At 51.1% G+C, this 22,106-nt stretch overlaps 1 long non-coding RNA gene across 2 annotated transcripts; it reads right to left on the reverse strand.

Moving 5' to 3' along the window:
• Positions 1-308: 308 nt before the first annotated feature.
• On the reverse strand, positions 309-18,111 carry LOC118351792 (uncharacterized). 2 transcript variants are annotated; one of them, XR_007404727.1, is made up of 5 exons: positions 15,580-18,111; positions 12,511-14,110; positions 12,337-12,423; positions 11,094-12,252; positions 309-3,702 (listed from the first exon to the last, which is right to left on the reverse strand). It is a non-coding gene; the product is annotated as an uncharacterized LOC118351792 (long non-coding RNA). The 2 variants fall into 2 exon arrangements; XR_007404726.1 differs by having other exon boundaries at positions 12,337-14,110.
• Between the last annotated feature and the right edge of the window lie 3,995 nt (positions 18,112-22,106).

A 22,106-nucleotide genomic window follows, 5' to 3' on the forward strand; every position in this document is an offset into this window, starting at 1 on the left:
CATCTGGTGTCACACCATGGGCCATTCATCTCTCCAGAACGTTCTTTCCATCGTGTCATCACACCCCCTGCTCAGAAAAAGTTCAGTGCCCCTGCTGTCATCCCCAGGAAGTCAGCTTCACGTCTCTAACTGTCCTCACTGATAAGCGTAGAACTCAGCTCGGTCAGGGTATTCACTTGCTCTCGGACCAATAAGCCACGAGGAAGCCCAGCAAGAACAGAACGGATGTGTGCTGCAGGGTCCGGAAGACTTGCTTAAAAAAAAAGAAAAATAAAACAGATTTTATCTATTTATTCATGAGAGACACAGAGAGAGAGGCAGAGACACAGGCAGAGGGAGAAGCAGGCTCCATGCAGGGAGCCCAATGGGGAACTCAAACTCCAGGACCCTAGGATCACGCCCTAAAGGCAGACGCTCAACCACTGAGCCCCCAGGCGCCCCCCACAGACTTGCTTGTGATGCTAGTACTGTACTTGCCCAGCGGCAGACCCCAGGCACATTATCTGATTTTCTCAGCCCCGTCTGTAAAACAAGGATAATCCCAAACCTCGCGGCAGCTCGCATGACAAAATGGCAAAACGTGTCCAAAGGACACAGCCCGGAACCCGTTGCAAACTCATGGATAATACTTTTTTGCTTGTTAATGATTTCTCGTTTCCCAAATTATCTGTGATACTACCTTAATATTTAAAAAAAAAAAAAATATATATATATATAATATAAAAAAGAACTGTAACACATCACCTTATCAAAGCTGGGGAACCCCATACTGTGCCTTAGGAAAACGAGTCCGATGTCGATGAGGGAGGGGAGAACCTGGAGGAACTCGGAGGGGGGCGTGCAGAGCTGTGTTCACTGCTTAGTCCGCTTCGGTTGGAGTTCACATGCTCTTCCTAAGCGTTTTCTCCGTTTTCCTTGACATCCTGGGTTGATTTCAAATGAAAACAGTACTAGCAGCTCCACAGAAGAGCGCAGATAGAAGACGCAAGCCTCAACAAAAGCCCGTCCCACAGAAAGTTCCAGCATTGACATGTCCCTGTGTTGCATCCATGGTCCTTGCTCATTCAGGTCACGTTTCCCTCAACGTGTTCTACAAGGAAGAAAGGCTGACACCGCCTAGTTCACTTTGCACCTTCTCGGTTGTTATTCAGAAGACATGTTCTACGTGGCCGTAGCCTTGAGCCACTTGGTGAAGACAGCAGGTGAGCGGCCTACGAGGCTGAGTGGGGAGCGGGCACATGCCCAGTGTGCTACACTGTGTCCCTACGTCCCTCCTCCCCTAGGAGCTGAACTCCTCCCCGGCTGTTCAGTTTCTCCATGGAACTCAGATACATTTCTCTTTTTTTGTTTTTTTGTTTTGTTTTTTTCTTTTATTTTTAATTTTTTTTTCAGATATATTTCTATCTTCAAAGAGGTAATTAAAAAGGGAAATGAAGTTGAAAAGGAGATTAGACGGTGGTCATTGTCTTGCTACCAGAATTTGAATGTTCACTAAATTTCAGGGCAAAGAAGACATGGAAAGAAGTCTTCAGGGCATAATAAACACGGAAGTGATGACCTCCAAGGAACAGAAAGAGACAGCAGATTGAGGACCAGAACACGAGACTCTATTAAGGAAACCGAAGACGGGGTGTTATTCTGTATGTTGGCAAATTGAACACCAATAAAAAATAAATTTATTATTAAAAAAAATAAATTAAAAAAAAAAAAAGGAAACCGAAGACGGCTTATAAGTGGAAACGGTAGATTTGTTCTGTCGGAAAACACTACTGAATTTTGGAAGCAATAGAACAAAAAAATAAAATGAAATAAGTCTTCATTAATACACTTTTTCAGAAGCAGAGCTCTATAATCCAGAAGGAACTCTACTCTTTTTTTTTTTAAATTGATTTTTTTTTATTGAAGTATCATTAACACACAATGTGGTATTGGCTTCAGGTGCACAACATATTGATTTGACGAGTCTACGCATTACTCACCGCTCAGCACGACGAGCGTAGTCACCGGCTGTCACCCTACCACCTCGTTACAACATTATTGACTATATTGCCTGTGCTGTGCTCTTTTATCTGCAGGACTTACTTATTTTATAATGGGAAGTTTGTACCCGTTCATACCCTTTATTTCACCCATCCCCTCTCCCGCCTGCCTTCGGGCAACCACCGGTTTGTTCTCTGTATTTGTCTGGTTTTTCATTTGTTCCTTTGGAAGAACTCTACTCTTAATCACGTATATGATAGAGGAAGATGAATGGTCGCCACAAAGGAATCAAGAACACAATAATTCTGGGGCGCCTGAGTGGCTTAGTGGGCTAAGCAGCCAACTCCTGATCTCGGTCAGGTCATGATCTCTGGGTCCAGGGTGGAGCCCCACAATGAGCTCTGCTTGAGGATTCCCCCCTTTCCCTCTCCTGCTGCCCGTCCCCATTTACACACGCATGCATTCTCCCCCCTCAAATAAATAAATAAATCTTTAAAAATATACGGATACAACAATTCACCAAAGTGAACATTTTAGGAGGGAAGAGAGGAAAGTCTCACCATCAGGAAATCCAATGTCTGCTTATGTAGCTGAGAAGACCCGGCACCCAAATGGCAAGGGGGAAATGGGAACCCAGCGCGTTCACTCTGTCCTCACCCTTCTCTGTACCGCACCCATCGATCCAATCAGGAAAGAAGACTGCGGGTGTTTCCGAGCGCGGGTTCCGCTACGTCATCAACGCAGGGTTGTTTTAAACCAACGCTGTGTGGAGCTATGGCCGTAACAGAGTTTGAGGGTCAAGGCCAGAAATCCTGGTATGACTAAGACTAGGGAGAAACATACGGGGCTTCAGAGCATCCCACAGACAGAGAATCAAACAAAGCGTTGAGGGGGTCCAAAGTTTCCAAAAGAAATCGCTTCTGTAATGGGAATCATTAGTTCCCTGAAGCCTCCGAGAAGGGGCTTTTAGTAAGTTTCCAAATAAACTTTATAGGCCCAAATTACCTAGGCGGCTATTGGAGCCTTGGGGAAGATTCCGAATATCCTAACCTCTCGCCGTATTTCTGCCAACCCTTTCTATTTATCTCTTGCTGCTGCTTCTTCAACGTCTCTACTTTCTCATGTTTCCAGGCTCAGCACTCCTGACCCTCCTACGTTATCTCATGCGAGAAGCGCAACCATCCTTCTAAATACTTGTTTTACTTTATGGTGGGTACATTTTGTGTCCTCTCCAATAAATTATTGTGTTGTTTTTTTTTTTTTTTCCAAGTCGCAAAGGCAGGCTCCGCTGTTTTCTTCTGGAAAATTTATAATTTTAGCTTTTACATCTCATGATCCATCTTGAATTAATTTGTGTGTATAGTGAGACGTAGGGGTAGATGTTACTTTTTCCATGCATTTAGCCCAGTTATCCGAGCACCATTTGTTGAAAAGATTTTCCTCTCCCCCGTTAAATTGCCTTGGCATGTTTGTTGAAAATCAGTTGACCATGCATGTGTGGTTTTATTTCTGGATTCTATTTTGTTCTGATGGTGTATTTGTCTGTTTTTAAGCCAGCACCACAGTGCCTTGATCACCGTAAAATTCATAGTAATCAGCTTTTACATTCCACAGAGAGCTTGATGCAGAAACCTAAGACAAGTTCTAGGGCCGACTGTGGCGTTACCTGGCTGTGAAGTTTTGAACAAGTCGTCCAATCTCTCCATGAATTAATGTATTCATCTGTAAAATAAGAGGGCGTAGATCAGAGTCGCAAATTAAAATAATTGGCAGATAATCTCAACCAATTCATCTGGACGTTACAACACAAACAGGCAGGGACGGAGAATGTGCCAAAGTCCGTGTCCAATCTCAAGAGGAAAGTCACTGCACCATTCCAGCCTGCAGGACTGTAAGCTTGCGGATGCCAGATCTTCTGATTTTTCCAGGGAAGCCAGAAACCTGCGTTTTTATGTGAAATCCTCTGACTTTTAAAGCACCCTGCAGGCCGGAGAAAACACAGATGCTGAGCTCTTGAGCTGCCAGTATGAGGCCCATGAACTAGCAAATCTCTCAGAATGTCAATTCTTCTTTTTAGTGAGTTATTGTGAAGAATAAATGAGGGAACATGAACGTGCCTAGCACCGCGCCTGGCACGTAATAAATATTCAGTAAAAATGCGGTCTTTTCTTCCTGATTGAACAGTCCGTAAATTGTATCCCAAGTCCCTGTTCCTACGCCTGCTCTTCTTACAAGCTGAGAGCCATTTCCAACCGTCAGCTCACTCGCCACTTAGCTCCCAGGCTAGCCACGCGACACCTGGTTGCCCCTCTGAACTCTCCTCCACCTTCCGCTGTGCCCACACAGGCTGACTTATATGAACCCCATGAGCAGGCGTTTTATGGTCAGTGGCCAATAGGGACACCGACAGAGATTCGAGGGCAGAGAGGAGTGAGGTAGGGGTGCATACGCCGCCAGCGCCCGGCCTGCTGAGTCACCAGGATGGACTATGGCCTAAAGCCATAGCTCTCTTTGGCCTGCTCTCTTCACAGCAGGCCATTCCTCTTGGACTCTACTATTTTCTCCTGCTGACCTTGCAGGACACGAAGTGGTTCCACGTGGTCCCCTCACTGAAGCGTCATTGAGTGTGAGGCGCTACGTCATCTTGGGCATACACGTTGTCTGCTATGCCAACCTCTCACTCCAAGTAGAATTCCCTCCTCCATCCCTTTTCTCAATGTTGCCACTATCTTGCCAACTAACCAGCCTTACAATGATGTACCTGATGTAGAAAGGCAGGCTCTCATGGCGCCCCTAGACCTTAGTTATCTCTCAGGACAGAACGGGGGGGAAAAAGGCAAGAAAGAAACGCCACCTACCAAAAAATACTGGGATTGGTTAAGGTCGGGGATGAGTTTGCCACATTTTCTAGGACTGGAGTTTCAGATGGAATAACATTTACTGCTTTTGAAGCTGCAAGTCCGTTTCCTTTATTTAGGCCAAAAGGGCGAAGGCTCAGAGATGCTCGGCGCAACCCTTTTTTCTCCCCTTTGTGAATATCTTCTTTTCATTCACGCCTGGAGACATCAGCACTTTGCCCTGGCACGGGGTGCACTCTGCATCGGTCTCTCCACGCCGGCAGTGGAGGGCCGCCTATCCAGGCTGAACTTAATAAACACAGAAAGCTGTTTGGCCTGCTTTGGATCTAAGCTATATATAGGCTGCTTCTGGTGCCTTACAAAGTTTTCCACGTGGTTCATCCTAGCTTACTGCTATTTTGTGCTGGAATTACAAGCAGAAGCCTGCTAATAATAGTATTACTCTGCTTCCTCTTTCGTCCTTTCTTAGTGGCTTTAGTATCTTACTTAGTGGCCTCGGAAGCAGGAAACCTGGATGGCTGAAGGCAGGATTCGTGGGCTCTTGATTGCATTAGCATAAAATCCCAATCCAACATATGATCAATACAAAATAGTTGGCATCGATTTCTCCTTATGCCAACTCTTCATCCCCAGCGTTCGCTCGATCACATGCCTTCTGTATCTTGCTTCAAAGCGCCATTGGCATCTGCCTCCTATTGTGCATTCGCACCCCCACCCCATCTGTATGGCCTCTGACTCCTCCTGCCACCCCAGTGGTACAGGAACCGCTGCCCTTTCGCGTCCATTGTGTCCATGTCTGCCAGATTCACCTTTCTTGTCGACTGTTTCCATCAGGACTCTTCCTTACACGTTACTTCAGATATCAACTCTGCGGCCCAGGCTTCCCCAGAATATGCACGGCCCATCTCCGTGGTCCTGAGGATAAGGGTGAGGGAGCGCAGTGTCCTCAGTGTTTTCTCCCAACTATGCCCTTGCTTGATAAGCCGTATCTGCTTCCTTCTACCTTGTAATCAAGCCCTGCTACGTCATATTCTACTTTCTCGATCCTTCCCTTCTTAATTTAATCAACAGTTAACTCTTCCTATGAACTCACGTGAAACATTTAGTCGTTCCCATATAATATAACCACGAAATATACGTTATTTTATGTTGTTTTCTAATCGCTCTAAGTATCCTTGCGTTAAATATATTGCTTAGTGTTAATGGTGGGGGTGTTGATGATATCGTGATTAGGGGACATAGGAAATGTTCTCATCTTGCTTTTTGGTCCAGACATTTGTTCGTCTTATTCAAGGCTCTAAAAGCTATATTGCGAACAAGGGACAATGACAAATGGGAATTCAGGCACCATCGTGTGACGGTCAGTTTTACGTGTCAGTTTGGTTAGGCTGTAATCCCCACCATGGTCTCGAAGTTGCTATGAAGACATCTTTAGATGTGATTAGAGCCCATAATCAGTTTGCCTTAAATAAATGGGTTTTTTCCTAACTAATCTGGGTAACCCTGATTCAATCAATTAACAGGCCTTGAGAGCAGAGCTGAGATCTCCCAGATTAGAAATTCCAACTGCGGACACCAGCTTCAGCTGTGCCCGAGAGTTCAGCCTGCCCTTCCTTACAGCCTGTTCTATAGATTTTGGACTTGGCCAGTTACCACAGTTGCTTAAGCCAATTTCTTGCAATAAGTCTCAAAATACATCTGCTACTGATTCCTTATTTTCTGGTTTAACCCTGACTGATACAGATTTTGGTACATGTTAGAGGAGTGTTGGTGTAACAAATAACCAAACACATAGAAATGGCTTTGGAATTGGGAAATAAGCCAAAGCTGGAGGAATTTTGAGCAGAATGATAGAAAACATGTATATTGCCTTGAACAGACTGTTAGAAGAAATATGGATGTCGGGCACCTGGGTGGGTTAATCGGGTAAGTGTCCAAGTCTTGGTTTCAGCTCAGATCATGATCTCAGGCTCCTGGGATTGAGCCTTGAGTCAGGTTCCTTGCTCAGCACGGAGTCTGCTTGTCCCTCTCCCTTCCCTCTGCCCTGTGTGCATTCTCTCTCTCAAATGAGTAAACAAATCTTTTTTTTTTTTTTTTTTTAATATGGATGTGAGGATTCCAAAGGAAATGAGGACTCTGGTATAAAAAAGAACTTCATCACCTTAGAGAATATTTAAACCTTCATAAAAAGGCTGTTGGTAGAAAAACAGACATTGAAGACACTCCCAGGGAGGGCTCGGAAGGTAACGAGGGGTATGTAAGAACTATAGGAAAAGTCAGAAAGCTGCCATTTTTATATAATGGCAGAAAGCTCACTGGACTTGTCCTACAGTAATGTGGAAAGTAGAGCTCTAAGCAGTGAACTTGGGTCTTTAACTTGAGGGAACTTTCACGCAAATTGTCGAAGGTCTAGAGTGCTTTCTTCTCGATGCTGATAATAAAATATGAGAAGACAGACATAGGTTGAGAGAAGAATTATTAGAAGGAACTGAGACTTGATGATTTGGGAAATTCTGTCTAGATTCAAGAATTGCTAGAATGAGGAGATGCACTGTCAGGAAAGCCGGCTCTGGAAAGAAAGCCAGTGATGTGACTGGGCAGCCTTGCTACCACCTCAGAAGGAGCAAATGACCACAATATTCAATTACACAGAGGGACCTTAAGGGGGATCATGCATATGCCTCATAGGTCTCCTTCGCCATTTAAGCAGAAGTTAGGAATAGAGATGGGTTTGTCCAGGATCTCTCTGTGGAGGAGCCTCCCGTCTACTGGAGGGAATCCCCAGGACAGTCACAGGGCACCCACAAAGATCCTGAGAGCTTCATACCAGCAGAAACCCTTCCATCTTAGACAGAAAGGGAGAGGGAAAAGATAAAATGAAAGAAGGCTGTTGACTTCCAGAATCCTACAGACTAATAAAATCACTCCGCTGCAAACATACGCGACCCTTCATGAAGAAGGAAAGATGACTCAGACTTGCAACTAAAGTCTCAAGTCACAGATCATCCTTAGGCCTTGAAACCCAGTGGACTTTTCCTGCTTCATTTCTAATTTTCTTGGCAACAGTGACTCCTCTTCCTTTCCATTTTCTCCCTTCCTGAACGTGTCTGCAAGTGATATCCTATGTCTGTACCACCATTATATTTCGGGAGCAGAGAATTTGTTCCCCGGTTTTATAGGTCCATTGATGATGAGAAACGTTGCCCAAGGATAGATTGCATGAGTCATGTTGATTTTGATTATGAGATGTGGGACTTTTTAATTAAGAAGTTTAAGATGAGTTTTTTTTTTCCTTTTTTTACTTTGAGTTAATGATGTAATGAATGAAACTTTCGGGGTTGTTGGGATAGGGTGAGTATATTTTGTATGAGGGATGGACATGAATCTTTGAGGACCAGAGGGCAAACGATAGTGGACAGATTAAATGACCCACCAGAGATGTCCATATGTTAACCCAGAGCCTGTGACTATGGTACCTTAATAGCAAAAGAAACTTTAAAATGTGATCCATTTAAGGATCTTGAGATGGAGGAAGTGTCTTGTGCCATCCGGGTTAATCAAATGCAATTATAAATGTCCTTAAAAGAGGGAGGCAGGAGGGCCAGAGACGGAGAAAGGAGATATGATTATAGAAGCAAAGGGTGAGAAGCAAAGGGGAGACTTAAAGATACTGCATTGCTGGCTTTGAAGATGGAGAAAGGTCCATGAACTAAGGCGTGCAGGTGGCCTCTAGTAGCCAGAAAAGAAAACGGTGCCGTTCCGAGGAGTCCGGCCCCACTGACACTTTGATTTCATCCCAGTGAAGCTTACTTTGTACTTCTGAACTCCTGTAAGGAGGTAAATTCATATTGTTTGAAACTACCAAGTTTGGAGTAACTTGTTATATGAAACATATACGCATCTTATTTATAACTGGGCTTGGTTCCTAATACCCCGCGTAAACCCATCTAGTAACCTGGGCCTCAGCTTGAAACCTAAACCCAAGAGGAAGGCTTCCCAAGAGGAAGCTCTTCTAAAGCCAAACTTACCGTTAGCTCCTCAAGACTGAGTGGATGAGAGTTTCCTACAGGAGGGAGGGAGGGAGGGAGGGAGGGAGGGAGGGAGGATAGACCAAGCCTGTAGTCATGTAGACTTAACTTTAACATCTGCTGCATGGAAACAAGGAGAATAAGAGGGTCACACAAGTTCATGGGTTTCTAGCCTATTCTGAGGCAGTGACCACACCCACTATTAAATGGACCCAATCAGAATCCCAAATTCTGACCTAGTCAGATTAGCATTTAAAATAACAGTTAAAAGCCTTGGGCTTAGCGTCAGACGGAATGGGCCGGAATCCCAACTCCGCACTGTGACGTGAAGCAAGGTGCTGTCACTTCATCGTGTTCTCGTCAGCAACATCCCTACAGCAACTGGACCTTCCCTACAGGATAATTCTGAGGAAAGATCTGCAATGAGCTTGGAACAGTGTTTACCATTGCTACGGAGGAAAGAAGAAGAAAGAAAGAAGTGTGCACACGCGCACACGCACACGCGCACACGCACGGGGTAACGTCACAGTAACCCGAAGTAATGTGCGACATGCTGCCGAGGTCGGAGGAAGTCCCAGATGTAGACGTGATCACTGAGATGCCTGCGAGCGCCAGACATGCTGCCGTTCCCTTTAATGGACAAAAAGACCGGATCTGGGGAGGATGCGGAGACCACCCCACGTAACCTTACAAAGTCAACCACAAGGTCTAAGGAGTGAGCCACGGAGCCCACCACGGCCTCAGGGTCCCTCCTCTAGTTTCTAGAAGTCACAGGACTTACTCTCATGAATATGTCTGAAATACCATTTCAAATCTTTATTCCCTCGAGATATGAATTTATTTCTGTAAAATAATTTCTTCCCCGGGGTCCCTCTCCAGAGAACATGAATAAATCGCATATTGGGTTCTTCCATTGTTGATGCCCGTGAACTGAAATCAGTAGGAACCAAGAGATTGGCTACCTTCTGATCAAGACCAGCCTCAGCGGGAAGCAGACTGGCGTCCTCTTAATACCGAGTTAAGAGGATATGAGAACACCCGACCTGTGCCCGCTTTCATCTCACCACCTTCTAAAGGGCCTCTGTACTTAACGACCGCAGCTATGCGTTCCTACGTTCCTATGTTTTTATTCATAAATTCGTTTGCCCATTCATTCATTGTAAACACTGAGGACCGACTAACTCAAATACACAGAAACACACACCTAAAAAGGAACTGTGAATCCTACGCAAGGTTTAAAGAAGTTCAGAGATTCAAAAAAAAAAAAAAAAATCACCCCTGCCCTTAAGAAGCCAAGATATTAGAGATATTACTGGGATGAAGATAACGAGTATCTGCTTCATAGGGCGCTGTGATAGTGACTATAACGTCCTTTTACGATTCCTGCACATGATCAACAAACGCTTCCCGTAATTACTAAGATCAGTGTTGATGGAGCTGTAAGGGATTAGAGGATTTGGAGCCCAGGGGTTCTCGAACTTTCATATGTGTCAGAATTAGCCAGACCGCTGGCTAAAACCTAAATCCGGGGCCGCACCTCCAGAGTTTCGGATTGGGCAGATCTGCGGTGAGTCGAGAACTCGCATGTCTACCATGTTCCCGGCCAGTGTTGACGCTGCTGACCTGGGTCCCCCTGGGAGAGCCCCGCTCCAGTGCAGCCCCTCACGTTCGGGATGAGGCCCCGAGGGTTCCGAGAGCCCCGACGGCCCGCGGCGCACGGGTAAGGCCCTCCTGCGCCGTGACAGCTGCAGACCTTACCACAGATTTCCGCTCGGGCGCCCTAAAGAGGGCGGCATTTCGGTGCTGCGGGTGCTTCGGGCCTTTGAGGCCGACGGGGAGACAGGCGGGGACGCGGCTCGGGACAGCGGCCCCAGGGGCCAGCCACGGCAGGCCGTGGATCAGCCGGAAAGCCACTTGCGTCGTGGCCCGCTGCTGGTAACAGATTCTGCCCCCAACACACTCCTTTTCAAGTCATACCAGCCCCCCCGGCCCCCGAGAAGGATGGAGGCCCCGGACTGTGGGACGGAGAGGCTCAAACCCGTAACTCAGGGTTAGGGCTCAGTCTCCTGAGCGTCTGCCTTCCCTTCAGGCCATCATCTTGGGGTCCCGGGATCGAGCCCCGCTTCGGGCTCTCCACTCGGCGGCAAGTTCCCCCCACCCCGTGCTCCCTCTCGCTCTCCCTCAAATAAATGAATAAAATCTTAAAAAAATGAAATAAAATACAAACCTCTGAGCTCAAACAGTGAACGTTTATGTCTCCGCGTCTGCGCATCAGGAGTTGAGGCGTGGCTCACCCCCACTTCCTCGGGGCCTCTCACGGGGCTGCAGTAGCGGCATCGGGGGTGGTGGTAAGGCCGAGGCCTCAGCCGAAGACTCGGGGGCGAGGGTCTGTCTCCGCGGCGCCTGCACAGTTTTCGGAGGGACTTAGTCCTCTGGGAGTTTGGGGTGAGGCCCCCTTCCGTTCTTGGCCACGTCGGCTCCGTCGGAGCCAAGGGGACAGGCGGTGGGCGGGCGGCGGGACGGAAGCCAGCGTCCTTGAGGGCGATGAGGAAGGTGACGTCTCATCACCTGTCGCCATATCCTCGGCTTACAAGCCAGTGCCTGGAGTCAGCCGCGTGCGGGCCGAGAGGGCTGCACGGGCTGGGCACGCGCCGAGACCGCCGAGGGCCTGGCCCAAGCTGCCGGCCGCGCTGTTCAGGGAACCAGGTCCTCGTGTCACAGAGGAGGCTCCGAAATGGCAGGTGGCTTCGTAAGACCACGTGGTCCGCCGGCCGCCGCGGCTCGCGTCACCACCACACGGCAATTAACACAACGGAACCAAAACGTGACAGCAAGGGCTTCCGAGCCGACCGGTCCAGAACTCGGATTCAGACAGAATCGGGAAGTCGTGTCTCCAATTGTCATTTTAATCAAAAACCCAAGAGATGACGACGCAATGTAACAGTTCCAGCAACAATCGCGTGTGGGCGCCCTGTCGGTCACTCCAGGCAAGCGTTTTCTGTCGGAGCCCGTCCATGCGGTCCAGCGGGCACTGCCCGGCCCGTTACCAGACAACGGACGTGTCCCCTTCACCCTGCGAGCCCCTCACGTCCTCCAAAACGGCAGGTACCCTATGAACATGCACGATGGGCCTCACCAGGTGGCACGGGCTCCTCACGCAGCTGCCCGGAAAGAGCCACAACACACACTCCCCCTTGGCGCACATGCACTTGCCACCACGTACGCCTCAGACCTGCACACACCACGCTCTGCGGACTCCGCAGTGAGGGAGACAGTCATTGCACTAACCGTCCTGAGGGGCCAGGCACACGGACGTGTTCCCCACGTTAGATGACCAACCAGTGCGCACGGAGCTTTGACGGCGGAATCCAGCCGCCCTGACTGACCTGGCCCCCCAGCTGCCCGACTGACCTGGCCCCTGACTGACCTGACCCCCCAGCGCCCTCACTGACCCGGCTGCCCTGACTGACCTGACCCCCCAGCCGCCCTGACTGACCTGGCTGCCCTGACTGACCTAACCCCCCAGCGCCCTCACTGACCCAGCTGCCCTGACTGACCTGACCCCCCAGCGCCCTCACTGACCCAGCTGCCCTGACTGACCCGGCCCCCTAGCCTCCCTGACTGACCCGGCTGCCCTGACTGACCTGACCCCCCAGCCGCCCCAACGGCAACAGTTTTATCTGACCCCGGGGTCTGTCAGACTTCGCAGTTTGGCTCCAGAGTCGACCTGGCTCCCTGGCAAAGGGCACAGGGTCGGGTCACCCTGTCCTTCCCTAAAGGGGGGTGGAGAGCCAGTTACTGACTTTGGGACAGTTCCCCGAGTTTCCAAGAGCAACCCAGGCCAGGGGGCTTCCCGTGACCTAGGATGGGGCTGAGGACAGACACTCTTCATGGCGAATAAGCTTCGTTAGGGAGCGAACCTCCCACGAAGGAGAGGTTGGGAAGATCAGTCACTGGCAATCTTCGTACGGGTGGATCCTGAGTAATGACTCGCTCAGACCCGCTTCCCGACGGCGGGCTCAGGGGCTGCCTCGGAACGGGGAGCTCTGAGGAGAGGCGGGGCGAGGGGCCTCAGGAGAATGGGCCCAGCCTCCCTGGGGGCGCCCTTCCCTCCACCGGGACGCGGCCGCTCTCCCGAGAAAGCCACCGGATCTCACAGCATCCTCCGCAGAGCCATCTAGTGGACACTCGAAGCCTGGGCTCCCGCCGCCCGGGCCGCAGGCCAGCTGCTCCATCTCCCAGGTGCCAGAGCCCCTCTGGTCGCGAACAGGAACATTTGGGTGTCGCCGTTACAACCACCCGTGAGTCTCCTCTGTGCGGGCGCCCCTCAGCCCGCAGCCCTCAGGGCTGCTTGTGGGTCACCGTATTTTTAGATGCTGGACTTGGGAAGCTTGGGCAGGGAGACTAGGAGGGAAGAGGGAGAGATTCTTGGAACGGCAAAGCGCACGCGCGCCGGCGATGGTAATGGTCAAGGCGCCTTAGGGTGCCGCGGGGGAAGGCAGCTGAACCAAGGCTATAGGAGAGACACCACCGGCTCCGGGACCAATAAAAGTGGCTCAAAAGCCGGTTCCATCACTCCATAGTGACGCTGACGTGGTCTCGGCCGAGGCCGAGCTCCGGAGCCGCAGGCGGAGAGAATCTGGAGACGCCGGTGGAACGCGGTGGTTTTCGGGCCGGGCCGGGCAGGAAGCGCTGCTGCCAGCGTCCTGGAGGGTGGCTGAGTGCGGGGGGCAGGGCCGGGGTGTCAAGAGGACTCTCCTGTGCTCGGGAGGACCCCCAGGACCCGGAGGCCTCGGCCTCTCAGCCACGGTTGCTTTCCCTCTGGCAAAGGCCTGCGGCAGGGCAGCCGGGCGCTCCCGGAGGACCTCGGCCTCTGCCTGCGGGCGCCGGTCACCAGGGTCACCAGGGTCACCAGGGTCACCAGGGGCTGCGGGGCGGAGGGCCTTGCGTGTTCTCGACTTTTCCCTCTGGAGGTCAGGTCGTTGGTCCGAGCGCTCTTGTCTCGTGACTCGCTAAGCGGAGGGAGCCCCGAGCCCCGCGACTGCTGCACGGCCACCGCCTGGCTTTCCTGCCGTCGGCTCGGGGGCACCTGGCGCCTGAGGAGGGCCCCCCGGTCCCCACCGGGGCGCGGGGCTCAGCGTCCTGGGCCATGGGGCGGCGGGAAGGGCGCTTCCCTCGGGGCGGTTGCTCCTCCACAGGAAGGTGCGCGGCTGCGGGGCCTGGGGTGTGAGACAGAGGCTGTACCTGCCACAGAAGGTGCTAGTGTCGGCCGGGCGCCCCCTCAGCCCCTCAGCCCCCTCAGGCCCCTCAGCCCCCTCAGCCCCCCTCAGGCCCCTCAGCTCCTCAGTCCCCTCAGCCTCCTCAGCCCCCTCAGCCCTCCTCAGCCCCCTCAGCTCCTCACCCCCCTCAACCTCCTGCCCCCTCAGCCCCCTCAGCCCCCCTCAGGCCCCCTCAGCTCCTCAGTCCCCTGAGCCCCTCAGCCCTCCTGCCCCCTCAGCCTCCCTCAGGCCTCCTCAGCCCCTTTCATTCCCCTGAACCCCCCTTGGCCCCCCTCAGCCCCCTCAGCCCCCCTCAGCCCCCTCAGCCCTCCTGCCCCCTCAGCCTCCTCAGCCCCTCAGCTCCCCTTCAGCCCCCCTCAGCCCCCCTCAACCCCTTTCAGCCCCCCTCAGCCCCCTCAGCCCCCTCAGTCCCCTCAGCCCCCTCAGCCCCCTCAGCCCCTTCAGTCCCCTCAGCCCCCTCAGCCCCCGTCAGCCCCCTCAGTCCCCTATGCCCCCTCACCCCCCTCAGCCCCCCTCAGTCCCCTTGGCCCCCTCAGCCCCTTCAGCCCCCCTCAGCCCCCTTGGCCCCCTCAGCCCCCCTCAACCCCTTTCAGTCCCCTGAGCCCCCTCAGCCCCCTCAGCCCCGGCACACGCTCCTCCTGGCCAGGCCGCCTGCCCGGCCCGCTCAGCCCTACCACCCGCCGCTTCCCGAGCGCACAGGCCATCGCGGGTCACCGTCTGGACCCCGTGTCCCGCCCGTCGCTGGGGTCCAGGCCCGCTCTCCCGTCGTCACTGCTCCTCCGGCTCCCCGACCTCTGGCGCCCCGAGGGCTCCCATGTGCCCCGGCGGGCTCAGTGGCCGCCCCCCAGCGAGAGGGCCTCTCCGCCCCCTGCCCTGCGGCCAGCGAGGACACCGGGCCAGGCCGAGGCACGGACTCCCCCAGAGCGGCCTGTGTCCCCGACTTCCCTGGGAGCCCACGGCCTCACTCCAGGGACCTGGCGTCGCCTCGCGGGGCCTTCCCCCGAGCTGCCTCGGTCCCCGCAGAGGCAAGGACGGCGCTGTCCTCAGCAGGGTGACTTCCCTCCCGTGAAGCCGCAGAAGAGGGAATCGAGGTTTCAGGCCCAACAATCTTAGAGTCGGCTCGTCTTTGCGGGGTGCGCGCCCTCGCCGGCCCCCTGGGCCTCTCCTCGCCATGGTCCCCAGATCGCGGGCCTTCTGCCTGGCCAGACAGACCTGCGTCCCACCGGCTCTTTGCTTGACGCGCCCCCCCCACCCCCGACACACGGAGCCCGAGCCGTGGAATAACTCGAGGTCTCCCGTGTAAACCTAGGACGGGCTTGACCGCGGTTTTTTGACTCTGTAGACTCGTTTTCCCCAGTAGCCGCACAGCGATGACTTTATAGGGAAAATGTAGTAAAACCGAGAGGGAGACACCACAGAGAAAGCTCCACGTACCTTGAAGACTCCATTTCTTCACATTTATCTTCCTCCCACCAGAACACTGAGAAAGAGCCGTAAGACCTGGAGTTTCCCTTTTCATCGTAAAATCAATGCGAGTTCTGGCTTTAAAAGAAACACAAAGAGTATAGAGAAATCTAGGATGGAAAGGGAGCCTTCGTGCCCCTTCTCACCCCGACGTGCTCCGCGTACAGTTCCGTGTGTAACCACGTCGAGACATCCACACCAATAAGACCCTTGTTTCTTCATAGACTGCGTTTTGGGCGATAGGTGCCAAATACCAACTCTTACGATCTACCTCACTGTCGAGCGGCTGCACATCATGAATTCTGTGCACAGATCACACGCTATTTACCCGGACCCCGATTGAGTTCTTTTTTTTTTTTTTCTTTCAGAAATGGCAGCAAATAACAATGACAAACTATCCTTCAAAAAACATCCTTTAAGATGCATCTTTGTATTTTTGGATGAGCAAAACGGCACGCTGTACACAAGCGGTGGGATTGTGCGGTCAAAGGGGCGAGAGGCAGGAGAGGGGCTTCAGAGCTTTCCAGATGATGTGCCCCCACGTCAAATGGACAAGTAGATCCTTGTCCTTAGTACCTCGAGCCTCATCGTTCTAGGACACTCGGGGAAACAAAGCCAGTACGAGGTTGCATATAATCACGTGGACCTTGCCATTTAAAACCTTTCTTCCACTTAAAAATACCTCTTTGGGTTTTTGCTTTGCTTTTAGCTCTGGACAATCTAGAAGAAGAAGAAGAAGAAGAAGAAGAAGAAGAAGAAGAAGAAGAAGAAGAAGAAGAGAAGGAGGAGGAGGAGGAGGAGGAGGAGGAGGAGGAGGAGGAGGAGGAGGAGAAAAGGTTTAATTTATTTATTTGAGAGGCAGTGGAAGCAGGGGGCAGAAGTGGGACAAGCAGACTCCCTGACCCAGGGCTCGAACTCACGACCCTGAGGCCATGACCTGAGCCAAAATCCAGGGTCGGGTGCTTAACTGACGGGTCCACCAGGTGCGCCTGCCTGGACGTCGCTGATGTCAGGACATCCCTACCTCAGCAGCCACGGGAAAGGAAAAGACGCCATGAACTCAGGAGCAGACAGCACACACTTGTGACCCTTTGCCACCAAGCTCAAGGACAGAGCCACGGCCTCCCTACACGGCGAGGGGTCGACGGGCCTCTGGCTTCTTAACCCGCTTACTCTCTTCCTCATCATCTGCCTCTGGAAACGCATATATTGTCATTTTATGTCCCTTTTGCTTGCTCTGCTCCTCCCTTCTTCCCTCCTTTCTCTTTTCTTTCCTTCCTTCTTCCAGTTTCCCTTCCTTCCTGTCTTTTCCTTTTCTCTCTTTCTGTGCATCGCTATTTTGCCCTCCTTTCCTTCTATCTCTGTGTTTCATTCCTTATTTCTTTCTTTACATCTTTCGCCCTTTTGTCATTCAACAAACTTCTGAGTGTCGTCCACGTCCACGTAAGGGGCGCTATGTCCCCCGCTGGCTGGAAAGGACAACGAGGACGAGAGAGCCGCGGCCTTCCCAAGCGTGTCATCTCGCACGCGGGCTCACTGTGGCCTGAAGCACTCAGGGAGCTTTGCCTCCACCCCACGCTCCTCGCAGGGCAGCAGGATGGTGAGAAGGGCCCTCGGGGCTCAGTGGCTCTGCGGAAGAACACTGCCCGCGGGGCCCCCAGCTACAAAGTCGGCCGGGACCAGGCAGGTTAAAAAATAAAATTTGAGTTAAGCAGCTCGGGTCAAAAACAAAGAGAGGTAGCGGCTCTGGCAACCTGGACGCGCACAGCCGTCTAACCCGGGCAGCTGTCACCCAGCTCTTGCTGATGCTTGTCACGCAGCGACGAAGCCCTACGTGGCCTAGGCGGGAGTTTCCACGCACTAGATGCAGCCGGTGAGCTGCCAGTCTGTGGCTCTTCTGCAGACTTGTCACCGCTCTCAGCCTGTCTCGCAGGGAAGCCCTCCGGTCAGATGACAGCCGAAGCTGCCCTAACCTGAATGTTACGCTTGGCCTTTAATTTAGAGCCCAAGATCTGCAGCTTCCGTTGGTCTATATATCTTGCAGATTCTGACAGCAAACATGAATGACAAGAAAGTGTTGCCCCAACAGAATTCCATGAAATCACATTCTTTTAAGTCGTCTCCTAGGTCTAGCGCAGAAAGGCAAGCGATGGGAGGCGAATGCCAGGCAGAGTTAGCAGGACTGATTTCTACGGTTTCACTGGAGTTCTCGTAGAAAAGCCTAGAAATTGTCTCTACCCCGTCCAGTCCACACCGAGGCATGACCATCTGGATCTCCCCGTTACCCCCCTCTTGCTGAGGGTACTGACGGCCCCGATGAGGGCCTCCTCGGCCAAATCAACTGGAGGCCTGACCAAGCATCCGGGTCCCATCTCAGGAACATAGTGTCTGTAACAGGTACACTTGTGGCCACCACACAGTTAGTCCAGGGCTGTCTTTCAGCTCAATATGTGGGTCACAAAAAAAAGCTCTGCATGTCCTCTGGAGCAGCATTTTTAAAGTCATGTTCTAAAAAATAAATAAATAAATAGATAAATAAATAAATAAATAAAACCATGTTCTATGGAATCCTAACCCAAGATACTCTGGGGAAAAAGAGAAGTGGGGAGGGCAATCCATATTTATATATGTTTAGGATATACAATACACACAATTTTTTTTGAATTTCTCAATAAAATTGGCATATTCCAAGGTCTCAGAAGTTCTAAGAATAGAATCTTTTTTTTTTTTAAAGATTTTGTTTATTTATTCATGAGAGAGGCAGAGACACAGGCAGAGGGAGAAGCAGGCTCCCCGCAGGGAACCCGATGCGGGACTTGATCCCGGGTCTCCAGGATCACACCTCGGGCTGCAGGTGGTGCTAAACTGCTGCGCCACCGGGGATGCCCCTAAGAATAGAATCTTGAAGAACTTCAAGTCAGTATTTTCCAAGTTTATACGACCGAGGAATGTTTCTTCTGTAATTCCCATTCACGTAGCCATAGGAAATACTTTAGACACCGCTGATGGAGACTAACAACATGGTTTCCTGCCCAAAATCAAGTCATATTTAACAAAAATAATATATATTTTAAGATTTATTTATTTATTTTAGAGAGAGAGCACGCACACTGGAGGAGGACGGGCAGAGGGAGAGTCTTACGCAGACTCTGTGCCAAGTGCGGAGCCCGATGCCGAGCTGAGTCCCAGGACCCGGAGACCAGGACTGAAACCAAACCCGGGAGCTGGATGCTTGACCGACCCTGCCCCCCGGGCTCCTCTGTGTTAACATCTTTGAACAGTTTATGCTCCTGCATTTCCTCTATTGAATTTTCTCCATCTTAAGACACAGGCCAGTGCGGGAGCCCAGCAATTTCCCACTGAACCAACCTTTACAGCACTTGACATACCACAGAGCATTTTCACAAAAATATTTTCATTTGCCCCTTATGGGCAAACCTCCCAGGCAAATATTCCCCAGTGCTTTGTTTGTTCATCTCCAAAAGCATAAAAACAAATGACCCGGCCAAAGTCACTGCGTCACTCAACCTACCTGATGGGAGATTGCAATTCTATTGGCTTTAAAACTCTCCTTCAGCTCGGTAAGTCCTGATGGCTCAAGGTTTCTACAAGAAACCAGAAACAAGCAAGGGTATTGCTCTTCCAAAATTAGGGATGATGTTGTGGCCATCAGGGCTGTCTGCGTTGACAGTGATAGCAATTAAAGACATAAGCTTGTGCTTGGAAGAAAAGGCCCATCAGAAATGTGTGATGAGCACAAATTAGGAAGACCAAGCAACATGACTTGCTGTTGCACTCCCTGACTCATGTGGGAGGAGCAAAGCCATCTAACAGTTCAAATATTCGTACATGGAAGTGACAGTGATGGGCAGGTTAGGAAGATAAACAACACACATTCCCCATCTTCAAGTAACTGTAAGAAAAGCAACCAACAGCTTCCAAAAGAGAAATTCGAAGGAGAGAAAAGCTGAGGCACCTCACGCAAGGAATCTGAGAAAGTCCCTACATTTCAAACCTGGAGATGAGCTGCCTGGTGCTCTTGGAGAGGGTGGATGGCTGAGGAAGAGGATCACAAACGGCCGATTTGCAAGTGGTTATGGTTGAGAACATCCACCTCCAGTCAAGCCTCAGATGGCAGAGCTGCGGATCAACTTGGTGAGCTACCACTGACCTGCGCTGAGGAAGGCTTTCGGGCATCCCTCCTTTGCAACCTTGCAGAGAGCAGCCAAATGCTATATTGTTCCATCCGCACGTATGAGTTGTCACCGCTGCTTTTGAGCAGGAATTGAAGGAAGCTCTCCCATGCCTCACTTTCCCCGAAGGCCTCCTGTAGCTGACCACAGAGGGCGTGAGCGCAGCCTGGCTCTGCACGTCAACCAGGCCGGGCTGAAGGGAAGCCCCACAGATCCTTAGCTGCAAATATCCTCTCTCTGGCCTGACAGCTGGAAGAGTGTGCAGCTCTGATGCGCTGGGCCCGGGAAGCTCCACGGGGAGCCTTGAGGGAACCAGGAAAGGCCGGCAGGACTCTCTGCACTTGTTCGGTCTTTGGTCCAGTACTCTGCACTGCTGGCCTTAGCTGTCCTCACCAGGGGAAGGAGCAGAACAGCAGCAACACACTGTTTCCAGAGACTGGACGAGGCCTCAAGATCCTGCAGTGCATGACTACTCATCCAACCCCTGTAGACTACCCCTGGCTCCTGAGAAGGCTCCATCTCCTCCGGTCTAGTCCCTTCCTGCTCACCTTTTGAGGTCCTTTTCCTCCTTCTCAAGAAATTAGTCCTTTGTTTTGGGAAGTTTTCCTGACCCTTGAATCCCACAAATAGACTTTCTCAGTCGCACCCTGCCAGGATTGTTTTCCAAGTATTTCAGGCACGATCCTTGCCTTCCCATTAAATCCAGGCTCCCTAAACATGATGGTGTAGCCACATCCTCAATGGCTTATGTGTTGAGCACTATACCTACCACATTCTCATAACTGCCTTATATAACTGAAATTATTCTGTTTAATAGGTGAGTAAAGTTCAAAGGTTCCCAAAGTCACACATTTTATAAGAAAATTATAAAGCCAGCGCTTGCTTCTGTCTGGCCACACATCCCTTGCGTCACCACAATGTCCCACTGTCTTTCCCACGGGATATTGCCAACCGTGTTGCATGTGCTAGGCTTTTTGTTTCTCAGGATTAGATACACCATCTCATCCTGCAAGGGTTAACAGGTAAAAGCTCTTTATCAATCGAGGAAGTAAAGCATCACCTGTTGAAGTACGAAGGAAAAACAATGGCAAATAAAAACTCTTTGGAGAATAAAAAACAAAAATGTCCAATCAATAAGGGCGAGGGTTCTACATGCTAATGAAATCAAGGACCATGTAAAAGGTAAGTCCTTCCTTATTCCATCCCCTTCTCAGCATCAAAGAGCATGACCGAGACACAGCATATTTCAGGTGCATCAGTTTCGAGGTATCAACGTGAGATCATGTCTTTTGCCAGAACGTCTCTATGATTCCTAGACCTTGAAGCCACCTCGACACTTCATTTCTAGTTTCTCTGACCTTGTATCGTCTAGTTTGTGCGGGGTGCTGTCAAGCAAAGGGGATACTGTGTAGTCCTTGCCCTTAAAGTCCTTGTCCTTACATTGTCTAATGGGGAAGATATTTTAGAAACATTTGCAATAGAATATGGTGAGTATGTCAGACATGTAATAAAGGACATTGACGGCACGAAGGAAGGAGCGGTGAACTCGGCTTAAGTGAGTCAAAAGGGGCATTTGGTGGAGTTGCTTGAGTTGTGCTTTAAAGAATCAAAGGACCACTAGAAGCGTCTAAGGATATTCAGGACAAGAACAATGTGACGAAGATGGCGTCGCGTGACACGTCAGAGCATTGCTTTCCTCTATGACATAAGAGGCATGAGGCAGGAGGGCAGGGAGAGAAGCAAAGAGGCTAAAAGGCAATGCTGGCTGGTGCTCTAGGAAACACTTAACCTGTCTCGAAAAAAATTAATTGAAGGACTAAAAAGAGGTGTGCTTGTTACTGAAGTATGCTTGGCAGGCAGATTTTACACCGAAAAGATTCAGGGAGGAGGCAGCCCGGGGGGCTCAGCGGTGGAGCATCTGCCTTCGGCCCAGGGCGTGACCCCAGGGTGCTGGGATCGAGTCCCACATCGGGCTCCCTGGGTGGAGCCTGCTTCTCCCTCTGCCTGGGTCTCTGCCCCTCTCTCTCTCTCTCTCTGTGTCTCATGAATGAATAAATAAAATCTTTTTTTAAGATTCCATTAATTTATTCATGAGAGACACAGACACAGCTCACCGTCTCACATTCCTTCACTATTTCAACGAAGGATCATTGAGCCCACGTGTGCCAGGCCCTGCTTAAGTGTTGGGAATAGACAGTGGAGAGAACGCTCGCTCTAGTGGAAAGCGACCAAACGCAGCGAGAAGCAAGTGTATCACAGGCCGGGAAGCGCCGAGAGGAAGATGGAGCAGCTGGGAGCGTGAGG

The sequence above is a fragment of the Canis lupus genome, chromosome 21 (assembly GCF_003254725.2).
Source record: "Canis lupus dingo isolate Sandy chromosome 21, ASM325472v2, whole genome shotgun sequence".
Taxonomy (NCBI): Eukaryota; Metazoa; Chordata; class Mammalia; order Carnivora; family Canidae; genus Canis; species Canis lupus.